This window comes from Nerophis ophidion, linkage group LG14 (assembly GCF_033978795.1).
Source record: "Nerophis ophidion isolate RoL-2023_Sa linkage group LG14, RoL_Noph_v1.0, whole genome shotgun sequence".
In the NCBI taxonomy this organism is placed as follows: Eukaryota; Metazoa; Chordata; class Actinopteri; order Syngnathiformes; family Syngnathidae; genus Nerophis; species Nerophis ophidion.
In genome coordinates, this window is record NC_084624.1 from 43,506,781 (window position 1) to 43,517,427 (window position 10,647).

The window sequence follows — 10,647 nt, forward strand, 5'->3', positions numbered from 1 at the left end:
GGGAACTGAGAAAACTAATTGTTGAAGCTTTGAAAGTGGAATTCTTTCCCTTTGTTTTATGTAGAGCTTCAGTCGTTCAACAGTCCGGGGTCTCGGCTGTCGTGTTTTACGCTTCATAATGCGCCACACATTTTCCATGGGAGACAGGTCTGGAATGCAGGCGGGCCAGGAAAGTACCCGCGCTCTTTTACCACAAAACCACGCTGTTGTAACACGTGCTGAATGTGGCTTGGCATTGTCTTGCTGAAATAAACAGGGGCGTCCATGAAAAAGACAGTGCTTAGATGGCAACACACATTGTTCCAAAACCTGTATGTACCTTTCAGCATTATTGGTGCCGTCACAGATGTGTAAGTTACCCATGCCTTGGGCACTAATGCACCTCCATACCATCACAGATGCTGGCTTTTGAACTTTGCGTCGATAACAGTCTGGATGGTTTGCTTCCCCTTTGGTGCGGATGACACAATGTCGAATATTTCCAAAAATAATTTGAAATGTGGACTCGTCAGACCACAGAACACTTTTCCACTTTGCATCAGTCCATCTTAGATGATCTCGGGCCCAAAGAAGCCAGCGGCGTTTCTGGATGTTGTTGATAAATGGCTTTCGCTTTGCATAGTAGAGCTTTAACTTGCACTTACAGATGTAGCGACCAACTGTATTTAGTGACAGTGGTTTTCTGAAGTGCTCCTGAGCCCATGTGGTGATATCCTTTAGAGATTGATGTCGGTGTTTGATACAGTGCCGTCTGAGGGATGGAAGGTCACGGTCATTCAATGTTGGTTTCCGGCCATGCCGCTTACGTGGAGTGATTTCTCCAGATTCTCTGAACCTTTTGATGATATTATGGACTGTAGATGTTGAAATCCCTAAATTTCTTGCAATTACACTTTGAGAAACGTTGTTCTTAAACTGTTTGACTATTTGCTCACGCAGTTGTGGACAAAGGGGTGTACCTCGCCCCATCCTTTCTTGTGAAAGACTGGGCATTTTTTGGGAAGCTGTTTTTATACCCGATCATGGCACCCACCTGTTCCCAATTAGCCTGCACACCTGTGGGATGTTCCAAATAAGTGTTTGATGAGCATTCCTCAACTTTATCAGTATTTATTACCACCTTTCCCAACTTCTTTGTCACGTGTTGCTGGCATCAAATTCTAAAGTTAATGATTATTTGCAAAAAGAAATGTTTATCAGATTGAACATCAACTAAGTTGTCTTTGTAGCATATTCAACTGAATATGGGTTGAAAAGGATTTGCAAATCATTGTATTCTGTTTATATTTACATCTAACACAATTTCCAAACTCATATGGAAACGGGGTTTGTACTAATAAAAGTCTCAATCTATCAAGGGTTTAGGCTGAAGTTGAAGACTTATTGCGCCTAACCCTATAAAGAATGTCAAATACAAGAAGAGCTTCCAAAAAATATTACAATTTCCTTTGCACAACATATTATAAATACACCTTGTACACAACATAAACATGTTCAATGATATACACAATAAAGACGTGAAAGATCCTTGTACACGTGTTAGTTCCACCTTTGTACCAATTATATACGATGTAAATTCACTCCTTTGTTTACATTCAGGAGTGTTAGGTTGCGGTTAGCTATCGTAATCTCCTAGGGTGTGTAGTAAAGCATGTTTAGCTATTCCTCGTCCCGCAGGCATAATATTTTTAAGAAACAGTTTGTCGCCATGGAGGCGAGGATTACTGATTTAGAAGTAGCTAAAACACTGTGAATGGACGTTAGCGAGGCACTAGCTAGCCAATTGCTGTAGCGCTTTTCGCACATATGCGGTCCTCTCCAAGGTTTCTCAGTCACTGTCACCGACGTCCCACTGGGGTGAGTTTTTCCTTGCCCTTATGTGGGCTCTGTACCGAGGATGTCGTTGTGGCTTGTGCAGCCCTTTGAGACACTAGTGATTTATCCATCCATTTTCTACCGCTTATTCCCTTTTTTGGGGTCGCGGGGGGCGCTGGCGCCTATCTCAGCTACAATCGGGCGGAAGGCGGGGTACACCCTGGACAAGTCGCCACCTCATCGCAGGGCCAACACAGATAGACAGACAACATTCACACTCACATTCACACACTAGGGCCAATTTTAGTGTTGCCAATCAACCTATCCCCAGGTGCATGTCTTTGGAAGTGGGAGGAAGCCGGAGTACCCGGAGGGAACCCACGCATTCACGGGGAGAACATGCAAACTCCACACAGAAAGATCCCGTGCCTGGATTTGAACCCAGGACTGCAGGAACTTCGTATTGTGAGGCAGACGCACTAACCCCTCTGCCACCGTGATTTAGGACTCCTTAAATAAACATTGATTGATATCTATATATATATATATATATATATATATATGTATATATGGGTTCGTGAGAGCCCGGTTTCTGGTGGGGCGGTGGCAGTCTTCCCATCCGGTTGAGGGGAGTCTCCGGGCCCTCTGTCCCGCCTTTCTGCCCGTGTGGGGGGGTGGTCTCTCGCTGGCTTGAGGTCTGGCTGTCCACTGCTTCTCTCGTGCCCTGTCCTCTGCCGGCGCGTCTGTCTGCGGCCTGCTGCTGGCTCTTCCGGGCGGCTCGGTGGGCCGGGCTCGGGGGTTCCCGTTGCTGGCCGGCCTGCCTGCGTGGTGGGGCCGGTGGTCCCTGGTTCCCTGGGCGCAACACCTGCTGTTTGTGGGTTGGGTTCTCTGGTTGACTGTGGCCGTACTCTGGCTCCCACTTACATTGGTATTCAAATAAACTGTACATACATACACATATACTCACACACACACACCGATATTCATACATACATATATAAATAGGTACCTACGCTCCCAAATACATACACAAATACAGTACATACCTACATACTCACAGTTCGTACATCCACACGCACATTCACTGTACAAACACACATATACACATACATGTACATGTACATTCACTGTACAAACATACATATACACATACATGTACATTCACTGTATAAACATACGTATACTGTACATATGCATTCACTGTACAAACATACATAAACTGTACATATACATTCACTGTACAAACATACATATACACATACATGTACATATACATTCACTGTACAAACATACATATACACATACATGTACATATACATTCACTGTACAAACATACATATACACATACATGTACATATACATTCACTGTACAAACATACATATACACATACATGTACATATACATTCACTGTACAAACATACATATACACATACATGTACATATACAAGTACATATACACACATACACATGCACATAATCACGTTTCATCAAACATATATAAACATTGTTGCCCTAGGGCAGTGGTCCCCAACCTTTTTGTATCTGCGGACCGGTCAACGCTTAATAATTTGTCCCGCGGCCCGGCTTTTTTTTTTTTTTTTTTTTTTTTTTTTTTTTCTTTCTTTGTCATGAAAAAGGGATGTTTTTGTGGTTGGTGCACTAATTGTAAGTGTATATTGAGTTTTTTATGTTGAATTAATAAAAAAAAAATATATATATATATATATATATATTTTTTTTTTTTTTCTTTTTTTTTTTATAAAAATGAATAAAAAATTATTCTGCGGCCCGGTACCAATCGCCACTGCCCTAGGGTAAACTGGGTAACACATGGCACACTGACGAAGCTTAACTTATTGTTACTATTTCTCGTTTTGCAGTGTGAAAAAAAAATGAAATCAATAAAAGTGCTTTAAATTATTAAAAAAAGCCATCAAATACATTAGTGTAGGAATATATCATACTGTAATTTCAATACAATTGACACATTTCACAATTTAACAAATTAATGGACAATTCACATCCATCCATCCCTTTTCTACTGCTTGTCCCTTTTGGGGTGGTGGGGGGTGCTGGAGCCTATCTCAGCTGCATTCGGACAAGTCTAAGTATATTCGTTATTTCTAGTTTTGCAGTATGAAAGAAAAATGAAAGAAATCAATTAAAGTGCATTAAATTATTAAAGAATTATAACAGGTACATTAGTGTTGAAATGTATAACACTGTGGGGGGTGTGGTGGGGGGGGGGGGAGATTCCTCTTTTTTTTTGGTCATGAAAAAGGTAGTTTTTATGGATTGGTGCACTAATTGTAGGTATATCTTGTGTTTTTTTATGTTGATTTAATAAAAAAAAATTTGAATAAATAAAAAATAAAATTAATTAAAAATTATTCTGCGGCCCGGTGGTTGGGGACCACTGTTGTACAGGATTGCTTATTATTTTTATTGGATAGTACTCTGTTTATTTCGATCCGGTGGCCATGTACTGCTTGCCTGTGTATCGGCTGGGGACATCTCTGCGCTGCTGATCCGCCTCCGCTTGGGATGGTTTCCTGCTGGCTCCGCTGTGAACGGGACTCTCGCTGCTGTGTTGGATCCGCTTTGGACTGGACTCTCGCGACTGTGTTGGATCCATTGTGGATTGAACTTTCACAGTATCATGTTAGACCCGCTCGACATCCATTGCTTTCCTCCTCTCCAAGGTTCTCATAGTCATCATTGTCACCGACGTCCCACTGGGTCATTATTGTCACCGATGTCCCACTGGGTGTGAGTTTTCCTTGCCCTTATGTGGGCCTACCGAGGATGTCGGAGTGGTTTGTGCAGCCCTTTGAGACACTAGTGATTTAGGGCTATATAAGTAAACATTGATTGATTGATTGATTGAATTGTTAGTTTTTTCCTTTATTACATCTTGTGTTATTGTCACAACATGGCTTGGACGTGGATTGTTTCTTCGAAGCAGATGAGAATCAGCACGATTGGCGTGGATGTGAGTACATGGTTGTTTATTTAAACACTATAATCAAAAATGAACAAACTAAGGGCGCTCACAAGGAGGTACAGACACTTGGCTATGAATAAACAAAAGACTAGCATAAATGCTGCAAACTACAAACATGAAACAAAAACACTTGCTCGATTGGCATGAATAATAATAAACAAAACTAGCACAATGGCATAAATACAAAAACTTACACGGCGTGGAACTATGGACAAGGACATGAAAGAGGTGCAGCATGGGTAGGGTGCGTGCACATGTGAAGATCCCAAGACAAGAAAAAGAGTGACTTAAATAGCTATGATCATTAGTGAAAACAGGTGTGATGCTGAGAACAGGGACGTGACAGGTGAAAACTAATGAGTTGGCATGGAAACAAACAAAACCAGGAAGTGCAAAACGTGACTGAATGTCCAAAAACTAAACATAGCATGACCAAAACCAAAACATAACTTACAGGCGTGACAGTTATTTATTTTACCCCATTTTTGTTCCCACTACTGCACCTTAAATTGGAGTCTTTAATCTCGTTATATGCAAATATAATGACAATAAAGTCCATTCTTTTCTATTATAGTTTGCAGCATTTATGCACTTAAGATGTGACTTTAAGGTTTTACTACTTACGTATAAAATACTACACGGTCTAGCTCCATCCTATCTTGCCGATTGTATTGTACCATATGTCCCGGCAAGAAATCTGCGTTCAAAGGACTCCGGCTTATTAGTGATTCCCAAAGCCCAAAAAAAGTCTGCGGGCTATAGAGCGTTTTCTGTTCGGGCTCCAGTACTCTGGAATGCCCTCCCGGTAACAGTTCGAGATGCCACCTCAGTAGAAACATTTAAGTCTCACCTTAAAACTCATTTGTATACTCTAGCCTTTAAATAGACTCCCTTTTTAGACCAGTTGATCTGCCGTTTCTTTTCTTTTTCTTCTGTGTCCCACTCTCCCTTGTGGAGGGGGTCCGGTCCGATCCGGTGGCTATGTACTGCTCGCCTGTGTATCGGCTGGGGACATCTCTGCGCTGCTGGTCCGCCTCCGCTTGGGATGGTTTCCTGCTGGCTCCGCTGTGAACGGGACTCTCGCTGCTGTGTTGGATCCGCTTTGGACTGGACTCTCGCGACTGTGTTGGATCCATTGTGGATTGAACTTTCACAGTATCATGTTAGACCCGCTCGACATCCATTGCTTTCCTCCTCTCCAAGGTTCTCATAGTCATCATTGTCACCGACGTCCCACTGGATCATTATTGTCACCGATGTCCCACTGGGTGTGAGTTTTCCTTGCCCTTATGTGGGCTTACCGAGGATGTCGTGGTGGTTTGTGCAGCCCTTTGAGACACTAGTGATTTAGGGCTATATAAGTAAACATTGATTGATTGATTGATATTCTATTCTAAAATAGTTGTTTTTTTTATAAAATAGATATTTTTAATTCTTTTCAGATCAGAGTGTCAACTCATCTAAGAGAGTCATTTGTAGTTTTGACTCACCTTCGACAAAGATGCACCCTAACTCGGCGCCGTCCTATTTTGTGTCGTCTCCGAGCTCATTGGTTGCCAAACAATCCTTCTCTCCAGCAGCTGATGGTAATCAAGACCTAAACAAGATTTGCACCACGTAATGCTTCACTTTAGCTGGATTAGGCTGCAGTGTGAACGTGTTTGATCCGGACACCAGATTGTTGCTGTAATTAGAAGATGGACAAACGCGGGGTCCGTGTTTGTGTCTTACTGGTGAATTTATAGCTGGTGGAGGTTAAACCTGCTCTCATCCTTTTGCCTCCTTCTGACTCCATAATGCTGGCGGCAAACAAGATGGACAGAAATCCCTCAGGAAAAGCTTACACAGCCTAAATTAGTGGTTTAGATGACTCCTCTAAAGTCTTAATTCTTTGGGTTGCTTAATTCCAAAGTCCTTTATTAGCGGGTTTGCTCCAATGTTTGTGTTTGCTCGTCTTCAGGATGACAACACAACAGCTGACGTTGTCATGGTAACTGTATTGGAATGTAAACCTTAAGCCGACACCTAATAAGCTAAAGTGCATTTTATTGCACATAATTAATGTACATGCCCTGGTAATAACGTGATGTAAATGTTACTGATAATACAACCCACATAAGGGCAAGGAAAAACTCACAACCCAGTGGGACGTCGATGAGAATGACTATGAGAAACCTTGGAGAGGACTGCAAATGTGGGTAAACACCACCCGTCCTCCCTTTCCTCTAGGGGAGACCGGATGCAATGGACGTCGAGTGGGTCTGACATAATAATGCGAAAGTCCAGTCCATAGTGGATCTAACATAATAGTGTGAGAGTCCAGTCCATAGTGGATCTAACATAATAGTGTGAGTCATTTCCATAGTGGATCTAACATAATAGTGTGAGAGTCCAGTCCATAGTGGATCTAACATAATAGTGGGAGAGTCCAGTACATAGTGGATCTAACATAATAGTGAGAGTCCAGTCCATAGTGGATCTAACAAAATAGTGTAAGAGTCATTTCCATAGTGGATCTAACATAATAGTGTGAGAGTCCAGTCCATAGTGGATCTAACATAATAGTGGGAGAGTCCAGTACATAGTGGATCTAACATAATAGTGGGAGAGTCCAGTCCCTAGTGGATCTAACATAATAGTGGGAGAGTCCAGTACATAGTGGATCCAACATATTGGAAGAGAGTCCAGTCCATAGTGGATCTAACATAATAGTGTGAAAGTCCAGTCCATAGTGGATCTAACATAATAGTGAGAGTCCAGTCCATAGTGGATCTAACATAATAGTGTGAGAGTCCAGTCCATAGTGGATCTAACATAATAGTGTGAGAGTACAGTCCATAGTGGATCTAACATAATAGTGTGAAAGTCCAGTCCACAGTGGATCTAACATAATAGTGAGAGTCCAGTCCATAGTGGATCCAACATAATAGTGTAAGAGTCATTTCCATAGTGGATCTAACATAATAGTGTGAGAGTCCAGTCCATAGTGGATATAACATAATATGAGAGTCAAGTCCATAGTGGATCTAACCTAATAGTGTGAGAGTCCAGTCCATGGTGGTTCTAACATAGTAGTGTGAGAGTCCAGTCCATAGTGGATCTAACATAATAGTGTGAGAGTCCAGTCCATAGTGGATCTAACATAATAGTGGGAGAGTCCAGTACATAGTGGATCTAACATAATAGTGGGAGAGTCCAGTACATAGTGGATCCAACATATTGGAAGAGAGTCCAGTCCATAGTGGATCCAACATAATAGTGTGAAAGTCCAGTCCATAGTGGATATAACATAATATGAGAGTCAAGTCCATAGTGGATCTAACCTAATAGTGTGAGAGTCCAGTCCATGGTGGTTCTAACATAGTAGTGTGAGAGTCCAGTCCATAGTGGATCTAACATAATAGTGTGAGAGTCCAGTCCATGGTGGTTCTAACATAGTAGTGTGAGAGTCCAGTCCATAGTGGATCTAACATAATAGTGTGAGAGTCCAGTCCATAGTGGATCTAACATAATAGTGGGAGAGTCCAGTACATAGTGGATCTAACATAATAGTGGGAGAGTCCAGTACATAGTGGATCCAACATATTGGAAGAGAGTCCAGTCCATAGTGGATCTAACATAATAGTGTGAAAGTCCAGTCCATAGTGGATATAACATAATATGAGAGTCAAGTCCATAGTGGATCTAACCTAATAGTGTGAGAGTCCAGTCCATGGTGGTTCTAACATAGTAGTGTGAGAGTCCAGTCCATAGTGGATCTAACATAATAGTGTGAGAGTCCAGTCCATGGTGGTTCTAACATAGTAGTGTGAGAGTCCAGTCCATAGTGGATCTAACATAATAGTGTGAGAGTCCAGTCCATAGTGGATCTAACATAATAGTGTAAAAGTCAAGTCCATAGTGGATCTAACATAATAGTGCGAGTCCAGTCCATAGTGGATCTAACATAATAGTGTGAGTTCTGTCCATAGTGGATCTAACATAATAGTGTGAGAGTCCAGTCCATGGTGGATCTAACATAATAGTGTGAGAGTCCAGTCCATAGTGGATCTAACATAATAGTGGGAGAGTCCAGTACATAGTGGATCCAACATAATAGTGGGAGAGTCCAGTATATAGTGGATCCAACATATTGGAAGAGAGTCCAGTCCATAGTGGATCTAACATAATATGAGAGTCAAGTCCATAGTGGATCTAACATAATAGTGTGAGAGTCCAGTCCATAGTGGATCTAACATAATAGTGTGAGAGTCCAGTCCATAGTGGATCTAACATAATAGTGAGAGTCCAGTCCATAGTGGATCTAACATAATAGTGAGAGTCCAGTCCATAGTGGATCAGAGAAAAACTAGCTAATCCGAATCTTTTTGAAAAAAATTAAAATATAATTTATGGAACATCATTAGTAATTTTTCCTGATTAATATTAATTTTAGAATTTTGATGACATATTTTAAATAGGTTAAAATCCAATCTGCACTTTGTTAGAATATATAACAAATTGGACCAAGCTATATTTCTAACAAAAACAAATCATTATTTCTTCTAGATTTTCCAGAAGAATTTTTTTTAAAGAAATTCAAAAGACTTTGAAATAAGATTTGAATTTGATTCTACAGATTTTGTAGATTTGCCAGAATATTTTCTTTTAAATTTTAATCATAATAAGTTTGAAGAAATATTTCACAAATACTCTTCGTCGAAAAAACAGACGCTAAAATGAAGAATTAAATTCAAATGTATTTATTATTCTTTACAATAAAAAAAATAAATGTATTAGAACATTGATTTAAATTGTCAGGAAAGAAGAGGAAGGGATTAAAAAGGTTAAAAGGTATATGTGTTTAGAAATCCTAAAATCATTTTTAAGGTTGTATTTTTTTATCTAAAATTGTCTTTCTGAAAGTTATAAGAAGCAAAGTAAAAAAATAAATGAATTTATTGAAACAAGTGAAGACCAAGTCTTTAAAATATTTTTGGGGATTTTCAAATTCTATTTGAGTTTTGTATTTCTTAGAATTAAAAATGTCGAGCGAAGCGAGACCAGCTTGCTAGTAAATAAATATAATTTAAAAAATAGAGGCAGCTCACTGGTAAGTGCTGCTATTTGAGCTATTTTTAGAACAGGCCAGCGGGCGACTCATCTGGTCCTTACGGGTGACCTGGTGCCCGCGGTACAGGTAATCATAAGTTCTATAATCAGGTGTGGAAAACATTCCTCAAAGTGCAGACCCCCGGCTGTAAGCGGCTGGTGAGCACAAACTGTCAGATTAGGAGGTCTGAGTCGATGATCCGGCCAATTTAGCCGGATTTCTGGCAAATTACCACCAAGCAAGTTTGGGCCAACACATGGGACACCCCAGTGAGAGCAACGGCCAACCTAGACATGGCCATGATTAAAAACAAAGACTCGTGGGTGGAATTAAGGAAGGGTCCCCAGAGCAAAAGGGGGGGGGGGGTCTTCGTCCTTTTGCCAGTGAAAAAGGAAGCTAAGCGTTTAGGTGTCTTAACCGTGGCCTAAAGCGCTAACAAGGGATTAGTGAGGTAAACGTCCAAAGAGGTTGAGCGCCCCGTGCTTAGGAGCAGCACTACTGCTGCCTCACGGAGTAATTACACATCACTGGCGAGGTGCGGCCGGCCAAGCAGTTGGACGGGAGATCACGGCGCTGTCAGGACAGGGACGGCTTACTGCTGCAGATAAGGCCCGCTAATGGAGATGAAACCAATCGGTATTTAAAAGGTCGTTTTTAGTTAAGGCAGTTAGCCTGCGAGCAACTTGCCGGGCTGCGGACCTTTTGTTTGTTTGCGTCGTTTATTGCTCTCTTTTT

General features: G+C 41.2%; 1 protein-coding gene across 3 annotated transcripts in view; it reads left to right on the top strand.

Moving 5' to 3' along the window:
* Positions 1 to 10,425: 10,425 nt before the first annotated feature.
* Positions 10,426 to 10,647, top strand: part of samd7 (sterile alpha motif domain containing 7) — a 37,763-nt gene continuing 37,541 nt past the window's right edge. For all 3 annotated transcript variants that reach the window (XM_061921138.1, XM_061921137.1, XM_061921139.1), the window contains exon 1: positions 10,426 to 10,647. This exon is cut by the window's right edge and continues 32 nt beyond it. The gene's annotated coding sequence lies outside the window, so the exon portion shown is untranslated.